Below are 20,803 nucleotides of genomic sequence, written 5' to 3'. Positions count from 1 at the left end.
AGGGCCACACAGAGCTGGGATGGAGGGGCATCAATCTGTAATAATAAGCCAGGTAAGAACCAACCAGATTGAACACCCAGGGAGAGGTCTTGATAAAGCAAGACAGGACCATATAAGCTACAGTCCAGACTATGCAGCTGTGTTCTCTCCATGCTGCCAACCATTCAGGCAGCACAGCCACCTTGACCAGGAGGCAAATGAGAGGCTTGTTACTCCCTCAGGCATTTAACCATGTGAGGCACCAACACACATCTCCCATCTGAGGAGAAGTCTGAGGCACTGCATTGCCTGGATGCTAACCTTGGTAACTAACTCACTGGTAGCTTGATTCACCCCTCCTTGCCTAGAGTGGGTCAAATTCAAATCCTTTCCCCGCATTCTCTCTAATCCCAGAGAGAAAGGCAGAGCTGTGCCTGTGGATCACTCCAAAATGGAGAATATTATTCCTGTCCTCCATAACTGCTAAAATTAAAAATTCAAACTAGCTCTCAAAGTGTGGCTGTTCCGCAAGATGTCACAGGCACTTCTCACCCAGGCTTCTTGTGGTGGGGCTGGAGTTCCCCCTTCTTCGCGGCTCTGGAGGAGCCCACAGGTGACAGCAGAGAAACATGAGGATCAGGACTTTCTGTGAGCATAGGTTATAAATGATCTGTCAAGAAAGAGAGAATGAGATGATGTGAGAGCCAGCCACTGAGTAGAGAACAAGGCTCCTGGTGGTGCCGAAGGGCTCCTGTGAGAAAGTGCTGTTAATGAGAGATGCCATGACCTGTCAGGTTGGTCTGTGATCAGGTCACAGCCATGGGACTAAAAGCTGCCACGTACTTTCTGCACTCTGGTTTCAGACCAAATAGAAAGAGAGAACAACCCTTACTGTAGTGAGGGCTGAGAATGAAGTGGTCCTAGCCCAGGGCAGCGCTGAAAATACAACTGACTTGTGTCCTGATGGTCTCTTTTCAGGTGGAAGCTCACTGCTGGGTCCCATAGCGCTGACCCTTCTTTGGGCTGCAGGACAGCTACAGTGACAGCAGGTGTGGATGGCAAATCTACCCCTGCCTGCTCACACAGGGTTTGCATCCCTCCATTAGGTGGGGGAATGGCTCAACAGCCCCCTTAGCCCCACCAGAGAGCAGAGGTCCTATTTCCCCATCAGGCATGGATGGTGCCAGTGCTCATGAGCTCTGCCAGGCAGCCCGGAGATGCTGCTGCTGCTTTGCCAGGGCAGGATTTTCCACAGGATGTGCGTGCAGCTGCAAGAGTTGCTTTCAGCGAAGCAGGAGCTGGGGCAGAGTAGGCCAGGCAGAGAGTGAGGGACAGAAAGGAGAAGCCAGAGGCAGGTTTGCAGAGCGGAGGACCCAGAGAAGACAGAGAGCAGCCAGAGATGGCAGGAGACACTTCCAGAGGAGGCTGTGTGGTTTGCTGACACACTGGCAGGCACCAAAATTTACTGGATTAAGTGGAGGAAGAGGGGACTTTTCGTTTTAAAATAATTTATTCTAATCTTTGTCACCCGTCAGAGCTGAGTTTTCTTTCTCTAGAAAGTGACTTTATGTTCCAAGAAAACACTTCAGACATGGGAAAGCCCCTTTGATACTTTGAGGAGAGCTCAGAGCAGGGGTGCACATGATAGCTCACGGGTGGGTGTGCAAGGGGGTTCGGTGCCCTGGCTAGAGTGAGAGGGAGCCTCAGAAATTGGTGAGCTCCACTTTGCCTCATGCCTGCAAGGCAGCTGTGGAGATCTCGTAACAGCCAGCTTGGACAGGAGCACCTTTCTTCCCTGTCACGCTATCCTTGAAATAACCATTTCTTTCCTATTGAACTCTTCTAATCTTGCCCACTCCCCCCATGTCACTACCCTGAGGGCTGTGCACAGCAAGTCAGGTAGTGAAGCTTAATTTCACTGAGCACCCAGGCAAACTGCTGCCCAAGTCATGACCTATGTGCTGAGGCATAGTCCACTTTCCCCACTGCCCAGGGACACTTGGAGCAGGAAGCAGAGGTCTCTAAAACACCAGGTAATTCTGACCTGGCCTGTAACCAGGCAGCACTGAGCCCTTCTCCCTCCTCCCCTCGCACTTGTACTCCATTCCTCATGGCAGACGGAAAGAACATCATAGTTTCAGCTCAGATGCCTGCATTAGTCAGGTCAGCGACACTGCTATAATATAAAGCATGTGTTTACACACTCAACTCGGAATTAATATGACCACAAGCATGTTCTAGGCACTCCGCTGGAGGACAGCACAAGACAGAGAAAACCCATCTGAGTTAATACGCTTGCGGCTGATAAGCTGAAGATGATCTTTCAGCACATCAACCATTGCATGCTCACTGTACATACGGAATATTTAGCTGCATTCTTGCATGGTCACTGCTGAAGAAACACTGGGAACTACAGCAACATGAAAGAGTTTGTCCTCCCATCACCTTGGAGATATAACTACATCCGCTACAGCAGATGATCCCAGTTATGGAAATTAGCAAATGCCACTGCAATGGGAGGCAAGGAAGAGAAGTAAATGCTAATTTCTCAGGCAGTAACCGAACTCTGGGTCCTAATTTACCCTTGTCTAAAGGGACACAGCAGTCCTAATGCACACTGTGTCCTCTTCCAGTTAAACAAAACAGTGACTTCACAGTTCTTTGTTGCTCCCCAGTGTACAGGAACGCTGTGAGCTGACGCTGCCCTCCTTCGTTTACCCATCTGGGTACTTCCAGGCAGTCCTGTCCATACTTCCCCAAAGCTAGGGCTTTATTTTAGTACAGCAATCCTCCAGGCCAATGCTGACTTACCCCATGCCAAATAGCAGAAAGCAGCTTAATGTTGGCTGCTGCTGTGGAAATGGCACATCATTGCTCTTTGATCACGTTGTCTGTGCAATCTTTGCCTATTCCTTGGCTCAGGGACTGAAAAGCTTCTAGTGGTTATGAGCCTCATGCCTTAAGTGAGCATAAGACTAAAGGCAACGTGTTCAGCTTATTTTCTGCCATGTGATTCTCTTTAATCAACTTCTCATCCACTACTCTGATAAGTGCCTGCTTGGAGACTTGCCACTAACCTTCATTTTCATGAAAAATCCCCCCCAGGAACTTACTTCTGAAGGATTAAAGCTTGAAGAATAAACTATTCCTTCCTATATACCTAAGAACTGTTCTGCTTGGTTGACCTCAGCAAAGCACCAGACCAAGTGGCAGGAGGAGGAAGCAGTCAAGCGCAGGATAAGCTGTTCAGGTCATGTCCAAGGACTCCAGAGACATCAGGACAAGGGACCACAGGTCTTCACAAGGCACCAGAAAAGATGCCACCAAATCTGGCAGGGCTGAGTAGGTTTGCCAGTGCTGCTTCAAGGAGTTCACTGCAGCAAGATTCGGTCGATAGACTTGTCAGACAGGGAAGCTTGTTCCGTGAGATGGTGGAGGGCAACTTGCTGTTGTCTGGCCTCTCTTGCCTTGATCAGAGAGATCAAGTGAGTCTGGTATATTTTCGACTTTCCACATTTACATCATCTCAGTCACAAGCAAATTAACTTCTGAGTCATGGTCATCACACCAACCTCCTGTTTCCAGGGAAGGGGAGTAATCTTACTCCATCTTGAAATAAGAGATTAAATTAACCTTCGGGTCTTATTCTAATTTCTCTGCATTGGGTTTTGCAAATTGCACAACTGAACAGAGGATGATTGATTCTGGAATACAGTCTCCCTTTTGTTTCGGAGATCTAACCAGCTAGAGGGATGCTAACGGCACATTTCAAAGAGCTGCACAAAGGATTTCAGCAAGCTATAATATACTGCTGTGAGTTTTTATTACCTGATATAGCAAACCTCATGGACAGAGCATGATCTGTCTACGTCTGTGACATGCACACCACTTCAGCTGCTTAGCAAACACCAGCAATCTCAAAGGAAAGAATTTTAGATACATCTATGTTTTCAAGTTAAACGTTAACCGGAAAAATAAGAGTGCCTTGGCTGTGTTTGCATTCTTAGCTACTCACTTAACCAGAGCTGTGCTGCAGGAACTAGTCAATGCAGTAGAAAGATTAGGAGACTGTGGTTTATTTCTTGGGGTTTTTTTGTTTGTTCTTGCAGCTGAAACAGGAGAAAGGCTTATACAGAGTCTGTTAATTGCAGCGGGAGAGGTACAGCCAAAGTCGTTACCTAAACCAGTACAATTCCCTGGGTTTCTTTTCCTTCTTAGCACAAAAACCTGAGCTTAACTTCCCTTGACTTTACAGTATTACCACTGTTCTCACTGTCTACTCCACAACATAAATCAAGATTGCTAACAAGAGGAAGAACTGCTATCTTGGTTTCAAAACTAAGTAATACAGAGAAAATCATAACCTCTATAGGCTGCTCATTGTATTTATAGTTCTTGTATATAAGCACGGACCACATCATTTCAGTGACAGCTTGGCATGGGGAACAAAGTCTCTCTTGAACCTCTAAAGATCCAGTGCAGCCCAGGGTCCAGGTGGCTGCTGAGAGCACAGGCAACGGCATTAAATTTCTGCTGTGCAATGAGCTGCTTGTCTTGTCACACAGAATCATAGAACAGAACCACAGAATCGCTTAGCTTGGAAAAGACCTTTACGATCATCAAGTCCAACTGTTAACCCAGCACTGCCAAGTCCACCACAAACCCATGTCCCTAAGTGCCACGTCAGCATGTCTTTTTAATACCTCCAGGGAGGTGACTCAACCATTTCCCTGGGCAGCCTGTCCCAATGCTTGACAACCCTTTTACTGAATAAACTTTTCCTAATACCCAATCTAAATCTCCCCTGGTGCAACTTGAGGCCATTTCCTCTTGTCCTATCGCCTGTTACTTGGGAGAAGAGACCAGCCCCCACCTCAATACAATCTCATTTTCCTCCTTTCACATCTCTTCTCTTTTTATTTTTCTTTTTCCCCACTTCCCCAATTCTTCCTCCATCCCACTGCATTCAGCACAAGTTCACACAGCCCATCTGTGGTTGCTGCTTAACAGCTACCATTTCTGAATCATTACCACTGTTACCATTGCCTGAAGAAAAAGAACTGGTCTTGGCCATTGTCAGGGCTGACTGATCAGAGCAGCTCAAAGGTATACACATGCCAGGCAGATGTACCAGAGAAGAATCTGTCCATATTATCTGTTGATTGTCATGGGAACATCCTGCTATGGTACACCAGGAAGAGTGTAGGCATCACCATAACTTCATGTGAAGTTCTATTTTGGTCAGATTGGCTTCTAAGTAGTCTCAAGGCAGTGGAAAAGCTGACTATAAAACTTTGTAGAATCACTTAAGGTCTTAAGCATTCTTGTCTCCCTTTCTGCGGGGTTATTAAGCTATTTGGGAGCTTTGCTTTATTGACATGGGAGATTTAACCTGAGAAGGCCTACTGCTCCACACACCTGTGCACTTGGCAGCAGTGCCTTTGATTAATTTTTCTGTCTGCTCTCTAAGTCTCAGCAGCTTCTCCTTGTGTCACAGCATGGTTTTCTCCTTGTGTTTGTCCTTCAGAAAGGCTGTAATGACATGATACTTCCAGCCTACCTTGAAGGGAGGGCATTCTAGCACAATGTTTTGAGGCAGCCTACTTTTCAAGCTGACTGTTCCCTCTTGATTCCTTGCTTTAGAAAACGGTACCCCCTTTTGCTTCACTAATGCACCACTCAGTCTCTCGGACAATACTGCTCCAACAGTCATACTGGCAGTGCAGCAGAGGGAATGGAGCTTGAGAGGACCAGCATTCACCTTGCAATGAAAGAAGGCTTAGTATGTTGGTTACCGTGACCTGGAGACACCAGTGTGAAGCCCTCATCACGCACCCCAGGAGATGGCATCACCTTCTATCTGCCAGACTTCTAGTGAGTCAACACCCTGGCTGGCCACAAAGCTCCTTTGGATGACTCTTCAGGAGGACGAAAGTCCTATTTGCAATAAGGTCCTCTCCTGGGACAGATCACCCACAGCACCTATGAACCTGTAGGGTGCATCTGATTGATAGCTCCTGCACCTGTTAACACCATGAGCTACCCTGTTCCCCTCTTACAGGTGGTGAGAGCCCATGAGGCTCTTTTACAGCCATGCAGAGCCAATGCTTAGACTTCAGACAGCTGATGCTCAGAACCCAGGTGGCTTCCCCTGTCCTGTGTACGCACCATGAACCAAGCATTCCCATGCCTTTGGGTCATGCAGAGCAGATCTTGCTCACCACCCACCTTGGTCTTGGCATATATGCAGAGCAAGCAGTATTAGACTCATAAGGAACAGACATGAGCTGAGCATAGCCTCCAACCCTGCTTCATACCTGGCTCTAAGCTCCCTGATTCAGACACACACAGTTCTCAGGTGCAAACCTGAGCCAGGAAAACCTATACAGCCCCCTGGGAGACATTGAAAGCACAAGGCCCTGCATGAACCCACTTTACAAGCCTGGCACCTCTACTCCTCCTTCGAATTCTTATTCTGCATAGATAGGAATTTTGCATTCAACACTGTCCCACATGACATCCTTGTCTCTAAATTGGAGAGACATCAATTTGATGGGTGGACCACTCGGTGGATAAAGAACTGGCTGGATGGCTGCACACAAAGAGTTGTGGTCAATGGCTTAATGTCCGGCTGGAGACCGGTAATGAGTGGTGTCCCTCAGGGATCGGTGTTGGGACCGGTCTTGTCCAACATCTGTGTCGCTGACAAGGACAGTGGGATTGAGTGCGCCCTCAGCAAGTTTGCCAATGAAACCAAGCTGTGTGGTCCGTTTGATATGCTGGAGGGAAGGGATGTCATCCAGAGGGACCTCGACACGCTTGTGAGGTGGGCTGATGCCAACCTTATGAAGTTCAACCATGACAAGTGCAAGGTCCTACAGCTGGGTCGGAGCAATCCCAGGCACAGCTACAGGTTGGGAAGAGAAGAGATTCAGAGCAGCCCTGCAGAGAAGGACTGGGGGGTGCTGGTCGATGAGAAAATGAACATGAGCTGGCTTCAGTGTGCGCTCGCAGCCCAGAAAGCCAACCGTATCCTGGGCTGCATCAAAAGGAGTGTGACCAGCAGGTCGAAGGAGATGATCCTGCACCTCTACTCTGCTCTCATGAGACCTCACTTAGAGTATTGTGTGCAGTTCTGGTGTCCTCAACATCAAAAGGACATGGAACTGCTGGAACAAGTCCAGAGGAGGGCCACAAGGATGATCAGGGGACTGGAGCACCTCCCGTATGAAGACAGGCTGAGGAAGTTGGGGCTGTTGAGCCTGGGGAAGGAAAGGCTGCGTGGAGACCTCATAGCAGCCTCCCAGTATCTGAAGGGGGCCAGTAAGTATGCTGGGGAGGGACTTTTTGTCAGGGACTGTAGTGACAGGACAAGGGGTAACGGGTTAAAACTTAAACAGGGGAAGTTCAGATTGGCTATAAGGAGGAAGTTCTTTACTGTGTGGGTGGTGAGGCACTGGAATGGGTTGCCCAGGGAGGTTGTGAATGCTCCATCCCTGGCAGTATTCAAGTCCAGGTTGGACAGAGCCTTGTGTGGGATGGTTTAGTGGGAGGTGTCCCTGCCTATGGCAGGGGGGTTGGAACTAGATGATCTTAAGGTCCTTTCCAACCCTAACTATTCTATGATTCTATATAACATTAGCACTAACTACAGAAAATGGCTGCAATATGGGTACAAGGAAATTTATTATTCGTAGAGGGGGTGGTGAGGAGAAGCAGGCAATAAAGGTCAAAGCTCTGACTCAAAGCTCAGCTCCAGCAGAGGGTCCAACATCAGCTGTAACTTCCCAGTGCCAGCTCCAGACCACTCTCCAGCTTCCAGGTGACAAAGGTTGCATCCCTGGCCAACCACACCAACTCTCAGTCAGTTACTAGACATGCCTTTGTGAGGCAGCCCAGTGGAGCCAGCCTAGAGGCCTATCTCCAGCAGTGATCAGCAGCAGATGATTCTGGAAAGACCAGACAGAGCATGTCTGCAGCTGGTAGCTAATGAGGTGTGGAACTATGTATCAGGTCATCTAAAATCATCTTTATCCTCTGTATGTATTTTATGAAGGCAGAGGGGACAGTGCAAAAAATGCAGGCAGCATGTTGGGTTAGGTGAATATGAGAACTGAGAGACAGAAGCAAATCAAACCAGTAGCTGCAAAGAGCTGGCAACTCTTTCCACTTGCAGCATGTGATGAAGATCAACAGACCCTTCACCTAAGCACTCATCTGAATGTTTTCTCCTTATATGCACTAAAGATCGGCTTTTCAACTCACAGTTTTCACTTGCTCTCTGGCAAAAAGAAGTAAAAAGCCAAATCACACTAAATGGGGGGAAAAAAACAGTCTTTTTTTTAAACATTACAATTTGACCCATGATTTAATCTCATGATGTGCAGGGTGTGAGCCATGTTACTGGATTTTTCCAAGGTGCAAATAATCCTGGCTAGACTAACAATACATGACCAACAGGTAACACAGAAACACAGCTTTCCCCACCTCCTGTTACATTGCCTCCACCAGTCCCAGCAAGACAACAGAAAACCAGTCTTACACCGTTGGACCATCAGGGTCGCTGAAGGAATTCCTAATTCCTTCTTCTAAGATTAGATTAAACTTCAAAATGCACAGGGCAGAGGAAACAAATCACACATTAATTCTAAGAATACAGTGTATGTCAAAAAGTTTCTGCTCCCTTCCTTGCACCAGGAAGACATATTTTGCAGCACAGCCATAAACTTCAAACTTTGAGCACACTAGTGGCTCCATGCATTGATCTTCACAACAAGGCAGTATGAACCCTGACTCTCACCTCATTAGTGGGGAAGGAAAATCCCCCAGTCTAACTCTGTTCATCTTAGTTCATTTACTTTGTGCTGGAACCTAGTCCAGCACCTCCCAAAGTCAATGGAAGGTGAATGAGCAGAGTCCTTCCAAGGTAGGAACTTTTACACCTCACTGATGAGCTCAGAAAGAGGCCTGGGGGAAGAAGGAGGTGTTCAGGAGGGTGAGGGAGATAGATGAGCTCATGCAGCGTCTTGTTTGGTCACATCCCAAAGCTATCAGGCACTTCAGCATATTGCTGCAGAGGCAGGTCCGGTGTGAGGAAATGCGGGTGGCTGTAGCGTCAGCAGTTCTAGCCCGGGTGCGGATGGCCACGGGCAGTCACACATCCCGTTCCTCTGTGTGCGGAGGTACTTAGCAGTGCTTCCACAGAAAAACTGGGAAGACTGTATCTGTCAGCTGCCTCAGCTGAGAGATTTGTCCTCAGAAAGTCCAGCGATACACATTGCTCACTATGAGGCAGTGGGAGTCCTGACACAGAACTGGTGCAGCTGGCCAGGCTTTGCTTACATCAGCCCCAGGAGCATCACAAGCTTTTCTCTACCTGCTAAGGGGATTTATTTTGGGGTTTGCAGATTTTCAACTCCTCAATGCCCAACTCCTCTCACAGGCCACTCTAAACAGCCCCCCTCCTTTTCAGATGCTGATGCTTTTCAGCTGATTAAACTGTGGGCCAGACCATGAGCTATATACTGTAGATCAGTGTAGCTTGTCAGTGCTAATTTACATCCACTGAAAATTTCCATTCCTTCACCATTTAGCAGAATTATGTGACATGTCTTTTATCTCTCCCCACAGTTTAGCCTGCTGTTCCCTTTTCTGGCCCCCGAGCCTCCTGATTTGCTTTGAACTCCCTATCGGTTTGCAGGGTAAGTTCCTTATTTGCAATGTAAAGTGTCTCTCAGTGCCACAGCCCCATGCAAACAAACCCTAGAGGGGCACATTTATCCTTACTTGTGCAGCAAATCCAGCCCTATCTTTTCCTGGCAGCAGCTCCCTACAGCAGACACTGCACAGAACTTGCTAAGGGAAGAAAGATGTCCCTTGCTGCCGCTATGCAATGCATGACCTCTTTGGGGAGATGTAGTGGAGGGAGAATGAGAGGGCTGATCCCACAGAGACACTGAGCTCCTGCCTTTCTCCTTGAAACTGATGGCAATGGCTCACCACCCATGTAGACTTTGACTTCAATAGGCAGGATACCATTAATGAATTCTTGTTGCTATGGTGATATTGATGGGTAGTCCCTGAGGTTAGTGGGAATCCAGGGAAAGATAGCAAAAAGAAAAGTGGGTCAGAAAAATCCTGCAGGAAAATGTGAGTTTGCACAAAGGGGCAGCTGTGTGACATCCCGGACAAATCCAGTGGCACTTCTCACCTCCTGCCTCACCCTCTTTTCACAGCAACACAGGGTTGTTCTGAGGCAGTGCAGCGCTCTGCTCACTGCAGGGCTCTGGTGCAGAGGCACTCTGCTGCAAGTGGATTTCATTACCAGGCGGTATTTTTGCAGCTTCACTCTGGTGGTTCCTTCCATACAGAGCAGCAATCTTGGCTCCAGTGAAATCACTTGGACCTATGCCAGCTGGCACAGAGCCAGGATTTCCCCAGTTCTCAGGATGCCTTATCACAAGTGACAATTTCATTCAGCTGCTATGATAGCCACTGGGATCCCTTGCCTCTCCAGAGCTGCTTCGAGCGTGGAAAAGCCGCTGTTGCACAGAGGTATTTGCTCTGCTTTCCTGAGGCTCAGCACTGTGCACTCTTCAAAGGTGCCATTGCAGGCTCCTTCACGGCTGCCTACTCTGCAATATGTGCTTTTGAATAACCTTCTACCCTTCATCCCAGCTGAGTGACCCCTGGCAAGGACAGGCTGCACCCCAGTCACAACTGGGTCCTCTCACCTTGCCCAAGTGTTCTAGGGGGCTGGGGCACAGGAACCATCTTCCTAAAACACCAGTTCTCTCTTTGGCCTTGCTTTCTCTGGGAAAAACATTCCTAATTTGGGATGGTGACATATTAATGAAGTGCTGAAGTCCCAGTGTAACCCCTTCTTCCTCTGCAAATCCTACCTAAAGACCACCAAGAGGTGTACAAATTGCAAGATGCTTTTCTGGGGGGCAGATTTTAGCATGATCAGTAAATTTTAGAATATGCTTTCTGTCCTAGCAAAGACTCTTACCTTTTCTACTGTGTTTAATGTCTAGGAGTTGCCCTACACACATATAAACTCACTAGAGAACTTTCGACTCTAAACAGTGATGCTGCTCCAAGCATGTACCACTGCATCACCTGCTGGGCACTCTTCCTCCAGAAAGTTGTGACTGGTTTGAATCTGTTATTACAGAAGTATATCCACAGGGAAATAGTATCTACAGCAGTATCATTATACAGACAGTTTTGCCAGTAAATGCCCTAGTGTAGATCAGATCCAATTGATGTGTCAGCTTTTCCATCTATTTGTGTGTTCAGATCCTTCGCCTCCATATGAACTGAGGACCTAGAGGCAAAATTAACCTGCTCCTCTCTTTTGCATCTTTTGATAAATGTAGTTTTAATGGAGTCTGAAAGCACTTTACATCGGGAAGAGATCCCAGGAGCAAAAATCAGTTAGTTTCCCTACACTACATGTAGCTGTTCATCAAATTTATTGGGCAAGCCTCCTAAGCACCAGCACTGGCAGAGGCTCTCTCCTGCATAGCAACTCTTTGATCAGACTGTCAGCATCATTTATTTGCTTGCATTTCATATTCTTGAAGGCTCCAGTAAATTATTTTTCCCAGCTGACTATCAGAGGCAAAGGTGGCTCTTTCAAGTTGGATTTGCGCCTCTTCCCTTCCCCTCCATTTCAATTAGCTATGGACATGATTTGGGTTTATTGATGGATTTTTGGCTTGTTTAGGGTTTTGGGGTTTTGTTTGTTTGTTTTCCCAGCTCCTTTTGCCAGTCTTTATTAGAAACTTTAGGAACACCAATGGCTGCAGAAGACTCCACCTGATGTCTTCCCTGTACGAAATGTTGTGGTTTGCAATTAGCACATCTAATTGCTCTGCTTGACCTGCTGCTGGCCAGGGTGGAGAGCACAGGAACTGCTGCAGCATCCTGCCTTTTCCCCAGCTAGGAGCAAGGGGATGTGAGTGCTATGGGTGGATGAAAGGAGGTATCACCACAAACAGGTGAGGCCAGACAGGGACAGAACTGGTTTATTGCACTGGGAGAAAGAGGTGGCCATAGCAACATAATGGGATCTCTGCCTGTGGGAAGCTGTTGTTCTATTGTGTATTCAGCTATTTTTTTTCCCCTGCTAATGATGCTGACTGCAGAGACATGGCGGGTGGGGAACTCCCCAGAGCAGCTCAGGGCTAAGCAGCAGTGGACAGTTTGGACAGTCCACTGCTGGGAAGAACACATATTCCAGAGGGCAACTTTCCAAGCACGGGCTGCCCTAAACAGCTGGTCACCAAAGGCTTCTCAGATCCCTCATATCAATATACTTCATAGTATCAGATGCGTTCAAGGTAGGAGAATCTCTCTGGGCTGTCTTTGACCCCAGCTGGACATCTATGATTAACTGCCAGGTGATCCCACAGGAATGCAATTTGGAGAGATGAGACTGGAGGCAAGACAGATCCCTGAGATGTATAAACCTGGCCTCACCTGCCCCCACATGCGTCATGTCATGTGTGCTTTACTGACAGTGTTTTAAAAGTCACCACTCAGAAGCAAATTCTAAGACTGATTAGTACTGATTTATATGCTACAGCACAGACAAAATCACTCTATAGATATGACTTGGTAATATAAATCAAAGAAGAGGAAATAATGCCTAGGCAGACACCCAGTCACTCATGGGAAACGTGAATCCTTCACAAACACCTTTTTAAAGCAGTACTCTAAGAAGACATGGTGGGGATGCTGCAGCCAATGTGACGGTAAGAGTCTCATGCAACACAGCATCGCAGAAGAGAATTTAACCTCAACTTCATAAATACCGCCCATCAAAAATTCCTCCATGTAACTCTAACACCTCAGAAAATTTAATTACCATTTAAGAAGTGGAAGACAAAATGAGCTATGTGACCTTTCCCACCCCAGATCCTGTAGGTCAGCATTACTTAAGACAACTGGGAGCCTGAAACGCTAAACATTAGTGTTGGCAAATGAACAGATGGATGGATTGCTGCCAGCATAATCCATCTTCCCACTTGCCTCTGTAGGACTGAGTGACATTCAAAACTAACTACTTCCCTATGCAAAGAGCAATGCACGTGATGCAATGAGTAGGCTCTAAAATGGACTCATCAGCTGGCAGGACCACTGGCAAAATGCTTTATGGCTGCCATTTAATGTTGCAGGCAAGGCTGTAAACAAGAGGCATCAGGCTGTGACAGAAGTGGGGAATGTAGTGACCACAATGGTTCTGCTGCAAGCCAGCCCCTTAGCAAGCTTTAAAAATCTGTCAGGGTGCTGTCATCTTCCCTTTGGGTATAAATGCTCTAAATCTAATTAACCTTTTAATCAAAGCAGGCCGAATTATGGTATTACCATCAAAGTGGATGCTCCATCTACAGTTTCATGAAAAATTTCCACCTCTGCTCACCTGGATATATTTTTTTTTATTTGTTATTTTCCTGGGGTTCCATGAGTGAATTCCCCAAACACTGAAAACCAGAAAGGAGCAAAGTCCATTTTGTAACAGGTTTCTTAACATGGCCGGTTACTGTGCAGACATTAGCTTGCCTGATGCCAGATGGGACACAGCTCAGAGCTTCCAGCTCAAGTTCAAATACCTGCTGCCTGAGCACAGGTATTGCTCCTGCTCCCTGGTGGGCACAACAGGAGCTGTGACACACTGCACCGGTATGAATCATGTTACCCGCCCCAGCAGAGAGGTTATTGAAGCCAGCAGACTCCCACATAGCCCAGTGAGGACTTTGTGGTGCCCAGTGAGGATTCAAAAGGAGAATAATTTCCTTCACTTACTAGCTATAGCAGACTGTTCAGTCAGCTATTAGACTGTAACATGACTTTTCTAAATTGACACAAATCATTCTAATGTACTTTTTGCCTATAGTATTGTAAAGAACAGAGATCTCTGACTGGTCTACAGTATCATCCAGATCAGACTGTATGGTGTGGGGATATTTTTTACAGCGGCTGAAGTCTTCAGGATTTTCTACATATGCTGTCAAACATCAGTACTGTTGACAAAGTCAGCTAGTGCAGCCAAGTGCAGAAATAACCCTAATCAAGATCTGAACCTGGGACTCCAGATGAGCAAAGCATCCTGACTAACACACTGCAGCATCTGGCTTCACTGAACTTGCCTGTGTAATCTGAGCCAAAAAAAGCACTCATTTCTATTTCCTATTGCCCACATGCCACCTCCAAGTATACTTGTATATTAGCATTTCTGCAACATTCAGTACAAAATCCATATGGCTCCTTTCAGCAGGCAGCAACAGCAAGAAGCAAAGAGAGTCTGGAGACGGAGCTTGTGAAGATTTCTTTCTAAGCACCATATAACATTCACTGCAAATGGGCGGTGATGGGAGAGTTGTTATAACCGGCTCCAGATGAGCCATGAAGCTAAAATGGATTTCTTTTATAGGAAGTGTCTGCTGGTGCTCCCTCTGGAACAGATGCTGGGTAGCAGAGCAGGTCTGGCCTAGGCTGAGGAGTGTCAGAGCTCACAGTACAACAGTCTCTAAGTACCTTGATGAGCCTTTCCTGGGACCTCCACCCTTGCTCTTGCCACCCACTGGCCTGGGAGCTCCATTTAGGTCCTTGCTTGAGCTAGGCCGTATGTATACTGATTGTGACTTGCTCAATTTGACTTCTTGGGTGACATCAGAGCAGTGTTGGGACCACGGCTCTCTCTGAGGCTTGCTGGACTGTTGGCTGAACCAAGATAAAGTAATGAGGCCTACTCTGCTCTTCTCATTTGGGTGCAGTAGGACTGTACCCCTTGTCCAAGGTTGTTGTCTCAAGTGCCCTTCTGCCTGGCTTTCACCTCGCCTTCCTTTCCACATGTATCCATTCTTGCTGCTTGACAAGGAGTCTTCTGACAGCATGAGTTTGGCAAGTATTACTTTCCCGGTTAAACAGAAGAAAGAAATGTTCACATGGAATAAGAGAGTAGGAAATCGAGAAGTTTTGAATGTCCCATGCAGTGACCACTCCCAGGAGACCTTCCATGACGTAGGAGCAACACAGCTCAAGCCTGTCATAAGTGGCCTTCTGACTTGTGAATGGTGACCCACCCAGATGAGACCCTTTGAATGATTTGCTTTAACAAATAAAGGAAACAAATGTGTTTGCTCTCACTGCCTACATCACAGAAAAGAAATATGCAGCCAATGAACTACTTCTGAGTAATGCCTGCATTAACCATCAAGAATACAAGACCATTAAACTTTCACATCCACTGAAAGAGACAAAGGCTGCATGCCTGTAGGAGACTCCAGTCAGAGTGGTTAAGTCCAGAATCTCTTAGCACTGTTACTCCCAATCTTGTAGATGATGGATTCTTAACTCCAGAAAATCTCGTGTCCCTTGTGGGCACATGCTGTGTTAGACTTCATCTTGACAGATAGCAAGTAATTGATCACAGAATTAAAAACATAACTGGTTGCTTAGTTACCAATGATCACTACACAGTTATATTTGCTGTGTGCAAACAGAGCTCAGCGCAAACCAATTATCCATCATTACAACTCTACAAATGTCAATTTCAGAGAGCTGAAAACAACTGTGAGCCATGTAATAAAGGAAATTTGAGTAGAAAACCACAAATTATAATTGGGAGCTTGGGTTGTATTTTGGGGGGGGGGGGGTTCACTAAATGGTCAAACAGCCTCAATCCTGTGCCTGAGGAAAGTAAATATATTGGTTTGAAAAAAACAGGCTTCTTGTCTCCTGGGAAAGTGAGAGCAAGCACGCTATGTACATAAACACTGTGAAAATGGAAAGTAGTAAAAAAAAATGACAAGCTAAGAATTGCACAAAACTGATAGGGAAAAAAAGACATAGGGAGCATTAAAGAGCTTCAGGATTAATGATGGAATGAAGGAGCTGAAATACACTGGGTCCTAAAAGCAGCACAGTGTCATTCCAAAAATGAAGTGAAACGACAGTAAGTAAGCTACCTCTGCAGGCTGCTCAGCAATACATGTCTTGGGAGCTCTGCAACAGAATCTGAGGTGACTCGTATAATTTTTGCTTGTTTGTTTGAGTACCCAAACATGAGATAACAGTGGCCTTAGATTTAAGTCAGTTTGGAAAATTCATAAGAGCATTTCATAAGACCAGCACATTCCTGTTGGTTGGGACCAGAAGCTAAACTAAAGCAGACTGCAGAAAGGTACGTTAATTCGCAGTGAAGATATTGAACCTCTAGAATGATTTTCTGGGGACTGAGATGGTAAGTAGGACTGACCCGGGCACAGGAAACAGCCCTATGTCTGTATGAGGCAGACTAGAAGAGCCAGCAGGTGCAATGGTTGCAGGGATCTGCAAATTCCCCTCCCACTCCTTGCAACACAGATTTATGGATACTGCTATTCAATATACTCTGAGGAGCCACACTCTTATTTCTAACAATTAGGTGCTATTCTTTCATGCTCCATCCCTGAATATCAAATCATTAAGTCTCCCGTAACTATGACCTTCCTTTAGCAAGGTCTGTCTTTCATTTATCCATCAAACAGCCTTGGCGTCAGATCTGTGGATAAGCTGCTGTACTTGGATGCCTTACCAGCAGCAGATTCATGAGAGTATGCACCACATAGATGCTGGCACGTTAGATACTCATGGGCTAACCCCTACACTGAATTTATCACCACGGTTGTAAACAATTTATGCTCAGCATTGCTGGTGTCCAGCCTCTATTTTCCTCAGCAGTTCATCTTCCTTCTTCTAAAATACAGTATAACAAAAGCAGTTACAGATTGCTGCCTTCCTTGCATGTGCTGAAAAGTGCAACTATGCTATATGTGATCATGTCCTCATGACAATTTAAGCTCTCTGAAGACAGGAACAGCCAGGGCTGGATGCAAGCCTCAGTAGGAAAGGATCTGGGCTGAATGCTCTGTTTCTCTCCAGCAAATCTGCATGTCCTGTGTGCAGGAAGCATAAGGGCCATAAGCACTAAAGGCTCTACAAGACCTGGGCTGGAGAAATGCCCTGCCCTGCATTTTACAGAGGAGAGAAAGGAGGAAATAGGTCAATCTGACTTTATGCAATGCAGCACAATAATGTAAGAATAAATTCTGTAGGGGACATACAGCACCTTTTTCCTTTAACTCCATTATGAGATTGGTTCTTATTTGGCCGGGAGACCACATGCAAAGAAAAGACTGAGCAATTTTGAGGCTGATAACGAACAGAAACAAGTATGTTCCTGCCTATTCAAGAGTTGTGCAGAAACTGCTAATACTGTTTCAGTCTCAGAAAATATTTTCTGTTACTGAGTTTGAGCAGAAGCTGGTGGAAAAGACAGGTTGCAACAGTCATCAGAACAAATCTGCATTTGCTGTTGGGAGCTATTGCACTGTGAAGAATAGCAGCAGCCTGGACAGGATGTATGCAGTGTACCGAGAGATACTGCTTACATATGTATTAACAGTTGTGCATGGTAAGGTGTGCGTACGCTGCATAGAAGATTGATCCATGTGGATGCTTACTAAATGAGACTGGTTCATAAACACCATAATCTGCCTGCTGTGGAGAAATATTCAAGACTGAAGAATGATTTCACAAGAGTGAGTCCGCGTGAAAGATGGGAAGCTCCTCTGTGGGCTGCTGTGGCGTCCAGGCCATCTGTCTGAAAGGCTACAGTCTGCCCTGGAGGTCAGCATGTCACAGCTGAGTTCGTTTCTGTACATTCAAAGCCATCTTTCCCGTGTAAAGACAGGGCTTTGTGACCTCCCAAGAGATGGGAAGGAGTTCTATTACCTCTTCTGCCCACTGCAGATCTACCTCAAATTAGCACTGCCTGCTACTAATCTCTTGTTAACTACCAAGGTCTTCAGATACGTAAACCTGGACCAAATGAAAAAGGCCCCAGGAAATAACTGGCTTACCTCACCACGTCCCAGCTTTCAGTATTGCAAAGAACATGGTGGAAAACTTGATTTATTAAAATTAATGAAGGAACTGGCTAGTCTTGAATAATTCATTGCATATCAGCTGCTGCTGAGGTAATAGGATCTCAGCAAGATCCCCTTTAGCACTGCACAGTGCCTAAAATCTTTAAATAAAATGAAGTCAAAGACTGGCTAGTTACAAGACTAAAGAGCTTTCTCCATGTGAAGTGAGAGGCCCTGATTCCTGTCGCTGGGATCATCCAGCTGCCATCCACAAAAATCGCTGAGGTCTCTCGAATGGAAGCCAGACAGCTAACATCACTGATTTTTGCCATGGCATAAATCATTCTGCCTCAGCCACCAACTTCTGCAGAACATAATGGCTCTATTTCTCACAACTCTTACTGAATTCAACTTTAGATTTCAATATTTACCATAAATTAGGGATGCCTGAGGGTGTTGGCTTGCTTTTCTGGTCATGCAAAGAAGTAGGCACTACCATCTGAGTATGCAGATCTGAAGGTGCAATCTCTGCTGTTGCTCAAGGCTTTTGTCAGCACCATCAGAATCAAGTTGCTACCCACAGCCTGGGCAGTGTCAGGGCTGGAGTTTGGAAGCATGTCAGAAGCCCTGGAACAGAATCCCACTAACTAAAGCTGGTGCCACTTGAAACAAGGGCTTTTTATCAACTGTGCTGAAGTCAATGGTAAAACATTTTAGAAAAGCGTAAAAGCAGCAGCAAAATCAGGCACTGTAATTAGATGGCTGATACACCTCTTCCCCTGTGTCCTTCCATAGGGGTAAGGGGAGTTGTAGTTAATAAAGAGAAAAACAGATTAATGCAATCAACACACTCCTGCCTACCAGCTGCTGGTGTGAGGGTGGGTTGTCCCCTAATTCAATCATGAAACCCTCCACTAGCCACAGCCAAAGACCTTGTCTGAAGCCCATCAATCTTTCCAGCCGGTGACGATGAGAACTGGCCCCATAGGCCAGCACCGTGTCCAGTGATGGTCCTGTTCTCAGCTCCAACTCTGGTTTGCATTGCCTTCTTTTGTCCCCCACTGGCCACCTAGGAATTTCTGATGTGCTGATGGTACAGCACCTCCGGATTATATTAAGACAGTGAAACAAGACAGCCTTTGACTCAAGATCCTGATGAACAGGGAAGAGATCCTGATGCCTTGTTGATTGACTCGAGCCAGATGTTATTTCCAGATGCCATTCCTGCTTCATCCAGTGCAGATGATTTTGGCCAGGCCTTAGTATCTGAAGTATTTTGGTAGAAGTACTCTGATATAGGACATTGACATCGTGAGACATCTGACCTGGCTGCAGGAGACTGCCAGTTTCCTCTCTTCCCCAAAAATACTGCTTCATCAGTCACTAGGGAGTGTGTTTTAGAAATCAAAGCCAACTCCCCTTGTCCTGAAAGAAGCAGCACTGTCTCCTCTTGCTGTTTGCTAATAGCCTCTCTGCAGGAGGTCACAGGACACTGATTTACACTCCTGAACTTTTTGTGGCTATAGGTTAAGATCATTTGTAAAAGCCACAAACTAACAGTTGTGACTTCTCACCCTGAAGTGGTGAATGAAGCAAATACGGTAACTCTTACAGCTACAGAGTAGAATATGCTGTGAACAAGTTGGAACCTGGTAACCTCTGAGACTAATGTTTGGCCTCTGACTGCCTTGGGTCCTCCCAGACAAGACACTCATGATTGATATCTGTAAAAGGGGATAATAAAACTGCCTTCCAGTATATGTGAAAACTAGACCCTTCCCCTCCTTGCAGTCTTTGAGCACCAAGGAAAGCCAGGTAACGTTTTCTAAAACTGAAGTGTAATTATTTGGAACTTGTATTCAAGTGTAACAGCTCCAAGCCACTGCCTGAGCACAAGCTGGCATACTTCTAGATACCTTGGAGGACACCGATGCCTTCTCCTCTGAAGCTGCGAGGAAATTATGCAGGTATGTGGTCAAGGACAGGACTGTGGTATCAAAGGACCGGTCCATGAAGCATACATGCATCTCTTTGCACACCACTGGGGTAACTGTGCGTGTGGTTGTGTCTTTGGAGCTGCTTTTGGCCTTTCACTGTTGTTTCTTTTCTCCTTTTCCTTCTTTCTCTCTCTCCCCTTTTTTGTATTTTTAAACAGTCATCTGTTATCTTCTGGAAAGGGCACCTGACTACTGATGATGCATCATAGCTCTGGGAGCTGCTTTAGGAGGCACAGTGCCCTTCTGACTTGCCAGACAACAGCAGTTGCTATGTGGCTTCCTTTGCTTTGCTCCTTCAGGAGACTATTTGGTATTTACAGCATTTTCCCTAAGCAAGGCATCATCCCTGAGATGTGCTCATGTGAGAGTGCTTTAGGGAATCCCAGCTGGGAGGTGAGAGATTTTATCATTTAACAAAGAAAATAAAAACCACAACCCAAACCAGCATAACACAAAGGAAAAAAAAAAAAAAAAAAGACAAAAAGCACACCAAGCACCAAAAAACCCCAACAAACAACAAAAATAAAACACCACAAAGCCCCAAAGATATCCTGGAAGAGATGCTGTTTCCTTCTGAATGATTCTGTGAGATAGGGGTGCAAGAGTTTTACCAGTTCAAATACAATCCCCTTTTTTTCAGGGAGATACTGAAAGTCCATTTCAATGCAAACCACTTTGGAGAAGGGTGGAGGCTGGAAGCCTGTTCAAATATACCCGGTTTCCACTTTCCCAGAGCAAATAGTGAAAATAAGTTAGAGAAGGGCACAAAGCAGCCTAGTGCTTACTTCAGTCAGAAAGGAAGGCAAACAGTTTTAGTCAAGAATATCACAATTTAGATGCTTCTGTTTGTTTGTTGGGTTGGGTTTTTTTAACCTAAAAGACAGAAAACAGATGTAACTTGCCAGCTAG

The 20,803-nt window shown here is 46.1% G+C and overlaps 1 protein-coding gene across 2 annotated transcripts in view; it reads right to left on the bottom strand.

The window, feature by feature from the left end:
* Window positions 1-20,803, bottom strand: part of LOC136010372 (uncharacterized) — a 44,343-nt gene that overhangs the window by 14,433 nt on the left and 9,107 nt on the right. For both annotated transcript variants that reach the window (XM_065671463.1, XM_065671462.1), the window contains exon 2: window positions 532-649. The gene's annotated coding sequence lies outside the window, so the exon portion shown is untranslated. The remainder of the gene's footprint in view (window positions 1-531; window positions 650-20,803) is intronic.

This window comes from Lathamus discolor, chromosome 3 (assembly GCF_037157495.1).
Source record: "Lathamus discolor isolate bLatDis1 chromosome 3, bLatDis1.hap1, whole genome shotgun sequence".
Classification (NCBI taxonomy): domain Eukaryota; kingdom Metazoa; phylum Chordata; class Aves; order Psittaciformes; family Psittacidae; genus Lathamus; species Lathamus discolor.
This window is presented reverse-complemented; position numbering and strand designations above follow the sequence as displayed.